Genomic DNA, 15548 nt, shown 5'->3' on the forward strand with positions numbered 1-15548 from the left:
GTAAACATGCTCTGTATTGTTATTTTTCTGTTGTTTTTACAGACTTACAGGGTAGCTTTAAAGCCATCTCTCAATGCTTTGTGCCCTTGCATATAGTCTCTGTCTAAATTTCTATATCAACCTGTTGAATTCTGCCTCTGGTTTTACTTATGTTTATATTGTTTTAGGATCTCAGGCTCAGATTTGGTATTTATCCTGCCCACAAGCAGTCTCTATCTCTGTTCTGCAGACTCAACAGTTGTGTTTGACCTCTGTTGTTTCGTATAATCATTGGATCTTGGACTACTGGTGTTTTGTCTGATCTCTGCACTTGTGTTGATTCCTACAATTCCTACTATACTTTACACACAGTTGCAACTATTTGTAGCACCTCCATGTAAAGTTAAGTAACTCGAACTTTGATAAAGATGTGTATGTGTAATAAAGTAATTGTACCCTGTGTATTTGACTATTCCTCATTATGTAAGGCTTGATTTGCTTGAAAAATAGAGTGCTTGATATATCTTTTTTTTATGAAAAGCTGATTAGTGTGGTGCAACTTGGTCATAATATTCTAATTATAAAAGGAACATTTGCAACACAAATAGGTTTGCGGGAAGTATTAGAACAGATGAGTCACAATAAATGCACTGGGAAAAAAAAGTCACTATCATTTTTAGAGCTCTTTCTTTACAGATCAGTAACACAGAAAGACTTAGCTTTACTCGAGAGAACAGTACTTTCAGTGCACCTGAAGCCCTGACTCGTGGATGTTAATCAATAACTGAATCTTGGCACTGGCACTTGTTACACCATCAGTTGTCCAGAAGCAGCATGTGCTGTCAAATGGGATGATGATCTAGTTACATTGAATATGACAGATGCATATAGGGAGGATAATGCCGTTACACAGACACCTGTGCCGTGTTTATGCCTTACTCGAGTCAGTCAAGATGTGCTTTCAAGTTAATGCACTTTCACTGATTTGATTGTTGGGACAATATCACACCAGCATTAAATTAGCATTGGCTGGGGGAACTATAATACCTCTCAGGCAGCTATTTCTGATCTTTGATGTCAGTCTGATGTTATATTGTAAGGACCCACACAGACAATTCTTTCTGACAACCATGCCGTTAGAATAGGTGGAGATGTGAGATGTACAGACACACTAAGAAAGTCAACCTATTTTTACAGACTCACTATTTATATATATATATATATATATATATATATATATATATATATATATATATATATATATATATGAAGTATGTATCTGCAAGCAGAAATATCATGAGTAGTAATATTGGTAACACATTCTACATTTTTAGACATCAAAAAAACAATTTGTAATCTGTTTAAAACCAAAAACAGTTCAGGTAAAAACACAGGATAACACAAAGTAGCAGACACACACGAATAAAACAAATGAAACACAAACACAAGGAGATTGAGTAAATCTGAACAAAGCTTGGTAGTTATGAAAAGTAAAAACACCTTGAACATTAAATTGATCGTGAAATTCCAAAAATCACTTTCTTTTACATAACAATGAAATCAGACTTTCTTCTTTTACATTTCAGCAGCCTCCATCTTTATTGAATCCCTTTTTAACAAACTAGTTGCCACAGCTGACCCTGAAACGTCACAACAAAGCTGCAAAGACTTTTGGGGGTTTTATTACTGAGTCCATTTTTTGCTTTCATTTCAAATCATGTCTAATAATCAATGAGATGGAGAAAGAGAGTAAATAAGGATTAAGAATGCAAAGGTCAACACTGTGCTCATGTCAGTAATAAACAGGCTTCTCAAATCTTGATACATTGAGAAGAAGAAGAATCCCATTGGGATATTTATTCAACATTACAGCTTCCTCAGTAACAAAGCCAGGCTTTCAATTACTTGCACAGACACATACATGCAATAAGGGTGTGTGTGTGTAGAGGCATAGTCATAAACCGTTTCCTTCCTCAATTTGTTTTTATTTCAACCATTAAAGCTGGAGAAACTGTCACATATGCAAATTTTTTGACACTTTTACTTAAAGCTTTAATAATGAAATAACAGATTACATATCTACTTGAAAAAAATATACCATAGTACTATAGTGGTGAATTCACAGAGCTTTTCACCCAACAATACAACAACTCCACTGAGCTTTTCAGTGTCTTCTTCTGTCAACCGTTTTTCGCTGCAGACACTTCAGTTTGATTACAAATGCATTAGTACCCCATTTTTTCAAACTGAGTACAAGTACAAGTACTTACATTTGAGTAACTAGAAGCACTGATACCGAGTACCAACAAATGCCATGACATTCCTTACAACTAGTACAACCACTAATTACAGATTGAATCCATTCCAACAGGTGAATTGTATGTTGAAAACTAGTATTTTGAAATATATTTTTGATGTTTGATCAGACATTTTGTACAGAAGACCTCGTGGCTTGCCACACAAACTCTCCCTGGTGAGCAAGAGCCCAGATGAATTTTGAGTCACCGCAGTCTTGGAGAAAACTTTAAAGAAGCCATGAAGGATGATATATTTGAAGAAATAGTCACTGCCACGTAGAAGAAAAATCTGGAGCTCACTGATCAGTTGTCAGCTTTAATGCACAAACAGACTAACATTTCAACAGAACTAGTGTCTTCATGAGACTCCAAGTGGACACAGAACTTAGGCAGGTCATTAAAACGGATCTGAAACAAGTGTTCATAAGTCACTTTACAGCCATTTACTGTCAGACTGATGTACAGAGAACCCAGTTTTTAGTGGACTCTTGCATATCTTTGGTACCACTTGTGGCAAAATTTTTTTTACAGTAAATCTATGGTCAGAAATAGACAAGAGCACGAACATTTCCTGATTTTCTCATTGAAAAGTACAGCAGAATGGACTGTCATCCTTGATTTGACTAGTTTGTCTCTAGTTGACAATTGCGCGTCTCACGTTTTGTTGTTAGTGTTTTCTGTGACATCGGTCATTATTTTCTCCTGAAAATTAATGTTTTCAAACTTTGATCAAAGTGAAATGTTGACAGAATCCAGATCAGTTTTGCCAGACATAAAAAACCCATGAAAAACAGCACATTGATTTGGGTTTCGGTTTTTGAAATGCATGCTGGATGTAAAAGTAAGAAAACTCATGTTTCATTTCAGGTAATCAATAATCGAATACGCTTGCAAATTTATTTTTAAACACATAATTGATTAACCTTTACCATTATGCAGAGAAACTCTTCACATATGAAATATCTAAATAAATTCAGAAATGTTTTTTAGTGGTGAGCTTCTAGTTTTACATATATATTTGAAATATAAATAAGGTCTTTTTTAAAAAAAAAAAACAAAGTCTGCATGAACTGTTACAAAACAATGAAATCTCTCAGAATGCTTAAGTGTTTAAACAATTATGGCATTACAAAAAACAAGTAAGTAAATTGTTGTCATTCCAGCAGTGGCTCATTCATGTAATTTTTAATCTCTTTTTTCTGCTTGCCGACTGTAAGTGAGCAGCAATCTCTCATTTTATCCACTCGTTCTTTTCTACCTGTTCTATCCTAAAAGCACTATTCCTGTAGTAGATTATTTAAATTCACACATAAATACTATCTAATCATCTTGTGAATATAGTAAATAACCCTCTACATTTATAAGATGCAATCACACACCAAAAAGAAGAGCTGTTTTTTACACGTATAACTGAAATGTGGGATATTCTAGCAGCATGCCTCAGAAATTGGTGTTTTGCCTGTTCAAAGAACATGCTCATTATGACACGCTGCCATGCATGTCATCTGGCTCATTATCATTTAGATTTTCTGTGAAGTTGAGTTTGCTCTTTCTCTAAATTGGTATCCATTTTTATTAGGTGAATGAGCCTTGTGATAATGTGAATCTGCTCTTGCTACAAAAGCTTTAATTATTTTAACAGCACCCTCCATAATTCTTAATCCAGAAGAGAAAGAGGGGGAAAAAAGACTGACCTTGTTAAAATGAGGGGTAAATTTTAGAAAATAAGCCTTATTTATGTTTCTTCTGAGAATGGAAATATTTTCTTGAAAACACAGATGACCCAGGAGATGTATCAGGTTTGCAGCAACACACAGTTATCTGTGCTGCCTCACTCTGCATGGGTCTGCAGAGCTCCTGCAAATTATGAATTCATCACTGAATAAGGAACAGATTCTACCTTGTTGCCCTTCCTTCACATTAATTGAACTTTGACCTGTGAAAAGCCCAGCCAATTACACAGGGGTTACGATTTAGTGTCAATCAAAAAGGTGTCAATAACTGTAAGGTCAAATGTTAAAAGCTGTGTAATAGAAGAAGTGTAACATGGCGGCTAGTGATCTCCCAGGACACAGAGATAATGACAAAGTGCTCAAAGGGTGGAACATTGACATTAACTTTTGGTTCGCAGTCCTGTGAATATTTCTTGTTCGGTCTGCTTATTATTAGTGTGTCAGTTAATTATTCTTTCCCAATTTGGCAAGTAACTCTGATGCCTACAAAGCATGTCATTTTCAGCATATTCAATAATAAGCCATTCATTACAATTTTTTTTTTCTGTGTAAAAGATTGTGTGCAGCACATGAGGACAGTTTCATCTAACTATGATGGGGGATAATTTGATGCAGATGAGTAACAGAGAGCAAAATGAAGATGTACTACACAAACTGTGCTTCAAAATGATCCCTATCCCAGCTGTGTATTTATAATAGCCAGTGTTCATTTGCATTAAGGGCCCCTTCACAGTGGATGAAAAAGATCAGCAAGGATGTGGGTGGTCTTTGCAGGGTTTTGGTAAGGTCTTCGGGTGTGTATTAAGAATGCAGTGGGCTGAAACGTCCACGTAATGAGGTTGTGGTGGTTAATCATTGTGGTGGCAATGTATCAGTTGTGGAAGCGTATCCATAATGTAGAACCAGTGCACATTGAATTAGGACTGGTCGTACTGGACTCAGGTCTGGGCCACAACAATGATCGTGTCATTGAAACAACCTATTGAGGACATGTTACTCATAGTGGTAGCATGATAGTGTGGTGTATTCTCCTACTGAAAGAGCTGCATCCTGAACATGGTGATGACACAGAAAATAGCAGTGAACATCCTATTTGGTGAGTACCAGGAGGGTAGTGGCATCATGATGTCCTTCACATTGAAAGTTTTCGACATTTACTGCGAGCCTTGACCTGTCGTGAGGTCAAGGAGCACACAGCTGGGTCAACATCCACCATGAAGGAGACCTAAGACTTATGCTCCCTAAATGTTCAGGCCAGGAAAAAGTTGAAGCTTCATCTGATGGATTGTGTTGCTGCTTGACAGAGTAAGCAATTTAAAATTTCAAGTCTTAAAATTTAGCTGTTTGTCATAACCTAATATTTCCCATTCAGACACAAGTTGCATTAAATTTAACATTTTCCTTTGTGTAAATTGTGCTGTAAATATGCACACACACTTCTGACAATGTGTTGCAGGTAAATTTTAAAAAGATAACTGAATAAAACCACTTTGACGATGCAAACAAGAACGCTTTAAAAAAAATCTTTGGTATTTACAGAATTTGTTGCAATTTGTTGGTGCATTTGGTTTCAGAACAGAATCTTTCCTTGACATTACAGGAGTACACAAAACATTTCTTCTGATACACTCTTGCATCACACCCACCTTCAAAGCCGTGTTTATATGAATAATAGAAAAATAAACCATCAGTCTGTGAGTGTGAACATGATGCAAAGGATCAACGTCAGCTACAATGGAATTCCTAATTTTAATCAATAGGAGTTTATATGTCAGGTTCAAACAGCTTCCAACTTTTGAAATTCAGTGTGCTGCAGAAGGTTTCAACTTTATTTTACTAAAAAAAGGAGCAATGTGAGTAGATCTGCTGAGAAGAATGTACAGAAAGAAGTAAAGCAGTTTAAGACAGATGTAGGAGAATATTTGAGGATAAGGAAAAAAAACATGTGGAAAGAAAGCCTGTGCATATTTTTGAATAAGCAATAGAAAATGTTGACATGTGGACAAGGTAGAGAAAGAAAGTTTTAAGGTGGCAGATGAGCAGTAAACTACAGGTAACATCATAACACAGTCCTGTAGTTCGTGCATCGGGACATGGGGGGAAAAGAAATCTGGTCCTAACCGAGTCTAATGGGCCTTTTAGATTGAAAGCAGCATGCACGGAGCTTGCTGCTGGGTGCAGCGGTGAGACGTGCGTTTCATAGCAGAGACTTGTAGAGTAAAGGGCAAAAGAGGAAGAGTTTTCCAAAACTACAAGCAGACATAAAAATACTTTTGACATCATTCTGGGCAAGCAGCAAGCTCCTAGTTTGCTTGCAGTGCTTTTTAGCTAGGATGACGCATCTGTTTTGTGCAACGAAAAAAAAAAAAGTGGCAGCATTGCTGGTGAGATGAACAGGAGAAGCAGCAAGTTGTGTGCAAGAAGCTATGATTCAGAGAGCGGAGTGGGGAGCTCAGGCTTCTGAAGGAGCTCCGTTTCCACAGTGACTGACTAGGTTTGGCTCGTTGGGGAGCACTTTGATAGATATCTTTGTGGTCTGTACAGTTTTGAAAAGTAAGAAAATGTGTAGATTTTACATGCAGTTTTTCAAGTCAAAGTCAAAGTACAAATAAATGTAAAATATAGCATTGCAAAAAAAATGTATTTCAGCCTCTTCTAAAAAGTTAAAATCTCAACTAAGCAGAGTAGAATTCACAATAGAAGAGTAGACTATATATCATATGCTGCTTATAATCTCGATCACAAGCTCAGCCTTGAAGCATACAAAACTTTTAACTTTTTGTTTTAGCTTTTTATTCTCAAAGATGGCTTGTACAGTTTCTAACATTAGGATCCAGTGATGACCAAAATATTTCATTATGTATTAATGCATAAAACTGACTGAGGGTGTTTTACTTTTTTACTATGTTTGTAGAAGAGATAATGAAGAGATGACCAAAAATGAGACAAAAAAATATGAAAAGAGGATGTTTATCCTCCTCATCATCATGTAGGAGTCTCTGTCTCTGTCTCTCATTTAGCCCAAGGTTCTGATTAAGTCATTTGTGTTTAAAGAGGAGGAAGCCTCTAATTCCCCTCCTTTCATCTAATTTAATTATGTGCTGACATTCTCTCTTTATTCCTTGAAAGGATAAAAGCAGCTTAAGCTTTTATGTGGAGCTTTAATGACAGCAATGGGGAAACTTTACTCACTGATTGCTTAGCCTTAAGTGTGTTTAGCCTTACCACAGAGCTGCTCCAAGCATATCTGTATACACACCCACACACACACACACAAACACCCCTACATAGATGGCCCACATAGGGATGCATCAGATCGTGTTCACATTAAAACACAAAATAATCTTTTTATGTTCAACTACACTCACGGTCGGCAAACTACAAAGACTGCGTTCTGTTTAACATTCAGCTACATTCCTACCTCTGGGTGCATTCTGACTCTGGTGTTTTGAAGTTGATATGGTGGTTGAGCGCTAAGCACCACTGCCTTGCAGCGAGAGACGTCTTGGGTTCAAATAGACCGGTCAGGACTTTTCTGTGTGGACTCTTCCAAGTTTTCCATGTTTTGTTTAATTTCAAAGTCCAAAATGCAGGCAATTCATATGAATTTACTGTTTGGATCTTATTAAGTGGGGCTCTGTGGAAAAGTTATGAATTAATATCTTATTTGTTTTAGTTACCTGTTTGAAAAGCAGAGTTTGTTTTGATCAGATTTATGAAGTAAAGGTTAGTCTGAGCAAAGTAAAGAAAAAAGTGGAATGCTACTTTCTTAAAACTGCAGTCTCAGTTTATAAACCACTATTTTTAAACGTTCAAACAATTTTTTACATTATTCTGGTGGATGTTTTATAATTTTCCTACAAGAAGTACCACGGACAGCCCCAGAAAAGCTACAGCTAGCTGCTGCTGCTATTTGCGCTCACAGATAACCATAAAATTCTGTTCCCTGCTCAAACTAGCCTTCAGCTCATCAATCTTGACAAAAATAGGCTCCATTTTTTTCCAAACTCAGGCTGTTCAAAAAAGTAAGATACTGGTTGTTCCTAACCTTTCCACAGAACTATCGCTAACACACTGAAAGGGCTGCAAAAACACACATCTACTAGATTTTTACTGAGCTAAGTGCACCAGTCTTGTTAGACTTTCTCCATTAAAATCTCATATAGGTTTACCAGGCTTGGAATGTAAACTAATTTTAAAAAAATAATGGAAAACATATTTTTTTTGTAGGCCACAATATCAAACAATGGCATTTTATTTAAATGGCAAGCTGAAGTGGGCACAAAAAGCACATTGTCTGGCTTCATACAGGCTCACATAATATGTGCATCAGAGTGCAAGTTGTTAATGCATAACAGCCGTGGGCACGCAGCAGTTCAGTGTATCAGCACATTGTGAGCTGCACAGCGTGAAACACACATTAGGACTGTTTAACTGAACATGCAAGCTGAAGTGAAGCTGCCTGGGTCTGTGGAGCAGCCTGTTGACTGCTACATCCACGGCAGCGAATACGTGGCTGCCCGATGATTTGACAGGTGGCGCGTGAATAGCAAAAGAAAATTCAGATGCAGTTTGTGACAGGGCTGCTTCTAAGGCTGAAGTTGGGAAACAGGCTACTGACTAACCCTCCTGAAGCCTTGGAGGGAGAGAGAGAGAGACAGAGAGAGACAGAAGAGAAATAGAGAAGCCCTTGTGACTTGGGGTCAATTTGACCTGAAGGCCACAGGAGGTTTAAGCTGATAGATGATGGTGAAGGATGGTTAACAATCTTTGACATGGCAGCCTAATTTAACTGCTTGCAAACTTGTCGTGCTAACTAAAAGATAAATAATCATCACCCACCACTGAAGGCAAAAGAGTGATAATGTTCTTGCCTGTGTCTGTGTTTGTTGGTCTGTCATGTTAAAAAACAAAAAATTCCATTAACTATTTTATGGATTTAAATGAAACTATCACAAAATAATCATTAGATCTACAACTGATTAACTTCTGAAAACAATTTAATGTCATATAATCACCACTATGTTAAGAAACAACATAAAAATGGCTACAGTTTAGTCAGTTTTACAGATACTGAGTTGGTAGCTGAGAGTCATACCCGGCTTAAACTCTAAGTGTTAACTGATCGCGCAAGATTCGTTTTTAAAACTTTGACATTAACTATTGGAGTCAGCTCTGTCTGTTAGCAAATACTGTATCTCTAGAGTCAACTGATTAACTTTTGGAGTCAACTCAATTAAAGATGACTACCACAGCCAACTAACATGAGGAAACACAAAAAATGGCTCAGCCAGTTTTACAGATATTAAGTTGGAATTTGCTGTGATAGTAGCTGAGCATCCAACACATACACTGAATGCTACACATTGTGCAAGAGCTTTGCATTAAATGTTGATATTAACTGTTAGTGTCAACCCTATTTGTGTGTTAGTAAAATATCTCATGAACCACTGAACAGATTTAATGAAACTCTCAGAATGTAATCACTGGTTGCACATCTACAACTGACTAACTTTTGGAGTTAACCTAATTCAGTGTTGCTGTCACAGCTAACCAACATTAGCCAACAACAGAATGGCTTTAACTTCATCATATTTACTAATCTTGAGCTAAAGTTTGATGAGGTAGTAAGTCACATTGTGCAAGATCTTCATATTGCATGAGGTGATATTGATGTTTTTAAGATTTAACCATAGAAGCAATCACATCATCACTACCATTCATAAAATTATGTTTTAAAACTCTTACATGAAGTGTGGCGGGTGATATGCATTCCTTCAAGGAATGCTAGGCTTTTATTTATAATAGTTATTGAAGTTTCCCTTGTTCTTGTGTGTTTGGTTCTTTGTTTTATGTAAACCACCAATTTTAGTTGAGAGACAAAGATAAAGCGATGTTATCAGTGTTATAATTTCATTGAATAAAGCCCTACCTCTGATTAAAATTGTTTATTTCTTTGTCTCTTGGATGATGGGTCACGGCGAGAGGAAAGAATAGCGGAAAGGAGAAAAAACAAGAAGGGCTTATGTAAAAGAGAGACTGAAAATTGAACAGGTGAACAAAATAATGGTTGTAATACAAGAACTGCTTCTGTTTCATTCACCCTAATCTCCAAGGGTTTTATTTTTACCAAACACCATGTTGATGTGTTGTTACTGATCTGAAGTTATGATGTTTGTAGTCAGTCAAGAAACACACTGGGAAAGGAGGACAAAAAGATGAAGAGATTAGAAAACCTGCATCCAGTTGGTAAACACAGTTGCCACAATAATACAAAACACACTTGGTCAATTGCACATGGAGATTAATTTTAAATGACTTGAATATTTGTCAGTGTGAAGAAAGTGAGTAAATATTTCTATTTTTATGAAGACATACACAGATGCCTAAATTACATTTTACTTGTTTGTTTGTTTGTTTGTTTTTTGTTGTTGTTATTTGTTTGTTTCTTTCTTCAGTTTCGTCAGCAGCCACATTGCAGTAGCAGGAAAAAGAAACTGATGTAACACATTGTTTTGCGCATTTTATACACTTAGCATACATTTGAGAGCATACATGAGGCTGTATGAAGAATTAAATATCCAAAAATAACACACATCTTGGACTGGAAAATGTCTCTTATGGTAACCCACTAAAAAAAATCAAATAAGTAAGCTAACAAGCAAACAAACAAAAATTCACAATATTATTTTAGACCTGCCCATGACATGACCTCAATCCACTCAGGTCCCCGTTCATTATTTTCTTACCTGTTTGTGAAATAATATAATAAGTATGTCAGCCTCACACACAAAATGCTCAAATGTCACCTATACTGAGCAGCATCTGTACATCAACTTTAGCATAAGAAGGCAAAGGTCTGATTATAGTTTGTACCAGATTTAGTTTATATACTATTAGGAACAAATGACTGTCATTTGAAAAATAAAGTAATCTGGAAAAAGACAGAATCAACCAAAAAATAAAGAAACAAAAACGGTAACAGTAACAATCACCCTTCATCTTGCATGCCAAAGTTTTAAAATCAGATTTAAAACTTTGGCCTGCTGGTTTGCTTGGTTTTAGTGAGATCTGAATGACCTTTTAAACATGTATGTAATTAAATACTAAAGTGACTTTTCATCAAGTCATAATCTGTTCAATCATACATGATTACATCAACCTGTCCAGGGACTGCTGGTGGAAAAGAGCATTTTTGCTATAACCTGGTACCATGCATCTCTCCTTTTAAAGATTAATGAAATGTTGAACATTGTCTCTGTATAAATAAATAAACAGTATAACATTATTAAAAACAGATTTCATATGATCTGTAAGCACTTAGAGTATGTGTTGAGAATAATTCTCAGTGAATACCACACTACAGTAGATTGTATCTGAATATCTGTAAAGATTACTGTGTTATAACCATTTTTTTATGATTGCTAGGCTTGATGAGTCATGGCAGCCATCCTGAATTGAGTTGACTCCAAGAATTAATTGTTTGTATGTACACACAGACAGAGGCAACTACATGATCGCCCACCAACATGAAAGGTAGGTGATAAAAATAAACATCAGTTTTCTGTTCTTTTTGTAATAAAGCACTGAGGCCAAATTCAAATGATTTGCAAAACAAATTTTTTTGTAGCAAATTTACCTCTCATGCAAAATGGGTTTTTGATGAGCATTTTCAAAAGAAAAACTTCTAAAGTGAAGAAGTTTTTTTAAATATTTGCAAAAACAAAGATGCTGCTGCCTTCTTCCCATGTGTCTAAATTCACCTTGTGTACGCAACAACAATAATGATCATTTTAATGCTTTCTGTTGTTCTAAAAAAAATTGTTGCAACCCTATTGGTATTAAACATCATTCGTGCTAAAAAGGGTCATTACTGAGAAGACATGATAAAGAATGTCAGATCACGAAATGAGCTACAGTTGTTTTGGAAGAATCTCTAGCCGAGCTCAGAATCTCTCCTTGCATTTTAACATTTCATTATTGCCACCTAGAATAGGTATTTTTTAACTGTTTTTGTTTTTGGTTGTTTTTTTTTTTAATTTCTGCATTGTCATTTGGACAGAAATGTTTCCGTTTGCTTTTAGGGGAAGGAAAATACTATGTTGAAAAGAATACTCCAGGAGTATTGTAGCTGAAACCTAAGAAAACTGCTTTAAGAATGAAATTAATATAGACAGGATATGAAGTGAGTAGTCTTTATGTGGTTAATATTTATAAAATTCATTAATAATTTTGTTTTTACTTCATGAAAGAGAAGTTTATCAGCTTCACTTTCGTTCCCCAAATCTGACTAGATAGAAAAATCATAATAACAACAAACAGTCATAGACAAACACTAAAGAGTTATAGGAAAAGCTTTCTCCTTTACATATTTAGTGAATATGCGTATAGATATACATATATCCATATCCATATGCATGGCCATAAAGATACACACCTCCCTAGACAGAAAATGCATTCTTTTTGAGCTCTGTTAGTACTCTGGGCATGTTCATACTTCAACAATAAAGTAATTATATGTTTGCCATCAAAAATGATGTTAGAAACAATAATTAAATAAGTGTCTTAAAAGCCATTACCAAGAAATGTATCAGCTTTACAAACTTCACTACATAGGTGGGCCCTGTCAAATTAGTAGACAGGTTTAATAGGCTAATGTTTTTGGATATAGTAACAAAAACATGGTATAATTCCCTATTGGCTGTTTCTTGTGCATATAGTACATGACAGTGTTTGTGTAAAAAGAGACAGAAAAAAAAAGAAAAGGTTAGGGGAAAAGGAGCCATTTGAAAGAAGCCTTGATTAAAAACAAGGAACTAATAGAAACGAACACGGTTAAGGAGGCCATGAACACGAGATGGATAATCAGAGTAACAATAAGACCAAGTGTTAGAATGACAAAGAAGAGAAAAGGAAGAGAAAACAAGACAGGATGAGGTAGGGTGTAACAATAAACAGTGGTGAAAGGGGTGAAAATTGGCTGAGAAACCCAAAATGCACAAATATAAAGGAGAGTAATTTAATGAAAGACATAAAAAAACAGGCAAATCAAATTCAGTTTTATGCGGCTGTCTCGTGTAGACCAGCATCCTTCATTATGATCATGAGGAAGTTAATGAGCCCCGCAAATTAAACCAAAGGTAGGAGGTTTACAATGCAACCAGAGACAGGAACATAGAGGAACGAGTAGCACTGGGCCCTGAACATGTGTGTCTTGGTGGGGTGTGCGTGTGTTTTGGGGGGGGAGGGGGTTAGGTTGGGGAGTGGAGGGGGCTAACGAGAAGCTCCAACAGGTGTTTCTCATTAAATGCAGAGGAAACAAATCTAGTGCCGAGAGAAGGAAGAGGGAGAGTGTGTGAGGAGTAAAGAGGAGAGCAGCAATATATTCCTGTGTTATTCATTAGTGTCTTACAGGCTGCTGATATTAATGATTCACTGTCTGTAAGGTTCCTCCGTCCCTACCATGTAGACACACACACAAGAAAAACGAGCTGCGGTCGACATCTACACTATATCACCCCACTGCCTGCCTTCTCCTCTGCTCTCTGGCCTATTGCATCCTTTCAACCGGAAAACACGTTTGTGTTTTAGCCCCTGCTCTTTCTTTGCCGACATATTTGCCTTGAAAACCTCCTCCTGTTTTGTCATCTTTTTTTACTTCCCAGTTCTGCAGCCTGTCGCTCCTCTTTAATGCAGCCTTTTTTTTTTTTTTTTACATGTGCTTTCTTTGCTGCTTCATGCTTGTTCTTTTCACTCTATTTTTTTTTGCTGCAAAAACAGAACTGTAAAGCGAGATGTAATCCATCAAATTGTAACCGACAGGCTATGTGTTGCCTACAGAGGCTGGAAGCTACTAAGCCAATACGAGAGCACATTACACACATTTATTAACACACACTTACTTTCCACTAATGTCAAAGAAGGCTTTTCTTCCAGGGCCACACACATTTTACATCTCCCATAGCCTTTACCTGTCCTAATTAACCAGCTGGACCAAACTGTCACCTTGAGAACTGTTCTGATTAACCCTGAACACCTTTAATTCCATCCCCCACAACTCCCCACACCTCACCTGTCTCATCCCCAGGCCTCTTTCCCTCGCCCACCAACTCCAGCACCTCACTGCACATGGATACCTCCATTAACCATTAAACTGGACTGCGCCAAGGCATACGGGCTATTGGGAGAAGGTGTGTGTGTGTTGGGGTGGGGGGGTTCTCATTAAACACTTTGAGACCTGACAGAATCAATTACAGTGATGTATCGATTTGTCAGCAGGTCCTGGTGGCTCAACCAGAGCACCCAGACCGCTGCAGGACTGGAGGGAATGGGGATGAATCCTTGCATTCGTCCCCATTTTTGTCTCTATTTCCTCAGAGAAAGAGAGGAATGAAAACGAGGGGCGTTAAAATGAGGCACACACGAAGGGGAAAAGAGGAGGAGTGATGGCTAGCAGAGGAAACCATGGAGACGGTGTGAAGACGGAGAGGACTAAAGAAGCATAATCAGGAAGAAATGGTTTTAGCAGGAGTGATGAAATAGGTGTAAAAGGACATCAGGAGAAGAACAGAGACAGATATAAGGAGAATCTGTAAAAATAGAGAGTAGAGTGAAAAATACATTTCCTTATTCAGCTAGCATTCGTACTCTTAGTGTCACCCCATTTCTTTCTCGTCCTCTGTTGACCTTTCTTTAATTTCTATCCTCTACCTCCACAACCTTTCTGTTCTTCTTATTTTCTCACTTCATCTCCTGCTCTCTTCCCCTCCGATATAAGTTCCTCTTCCTGAACTTTCTGTCCAGGGCATATAATACTTCCGTCTCAAGTGTATGGGGTCATTGAAGCATAAATGGGGCTGTAACCTTGAAAGTTCTAACCTGCCACAACTAAGTTAAAGCTGGGTAGGCTGTAACATGTGAGAACACAGAGGGGACATAGTCACGGAGCAACAGTAATGCCGTCCACGAAGTAGGGATTTGTGTTTACTGAAAAGTGGAATCCTGGTGTCTATCAATCTAAAATACCTGCAACTCATGAATTTTAGTGTTTGTCTTGCATGTGCAAAAACAAGATTGCCCATTATCCTGCACCTGTTACACTAGGCTGCTACATCTATTCACAACCAGGGAATAATAAGGCAAATACATAGAGCAGGCAGCACAAACTAAGTAGCTATGAGGCTTTTTTTTATATTTTACAAAGACAGACAAGGCATTGCTCGTTTTCCTGTAATGAGGCAGCAGGGCTCAAACAGACAACATGGGATATGATTAGATAGCCGCATATGCCTCCAACCTGAGAACCTCAAAAGGAAAGAAGCCACTTATTCATACTGCAATGGTGTAGTTTGCATACTTGAAGAGATGTTCAAATGAAATTTAAAAGACTGACGCGCAATTCTTAATTCCTAGCACACTGCCGTGGATGAGGCTGAATATGCAGTAACTGAGTTTTTTCCTGCATCAGTAGACAAACATAAAGCGAATACTAAAGTCCCATGCATACAATGATGGTCATAATTCTATAAAAAAGCATGAT

This window comes from Kryptolebias marmoratus, linkage group LG2 (assembly GCF_001649575.2).
Source record: "Kryptolebias marmoratus isolate JLee-2015 linkage group LG2, ASM164957v2, whole genome shotgun sequence".
Classification (NCBI taxonomy): Eukaryota; Metazoa; Chordata; class Actinopteri; order Cyprinodontiformes; family Rivulidae; genus Kryptolebias; species Kryptolebias marmoratus.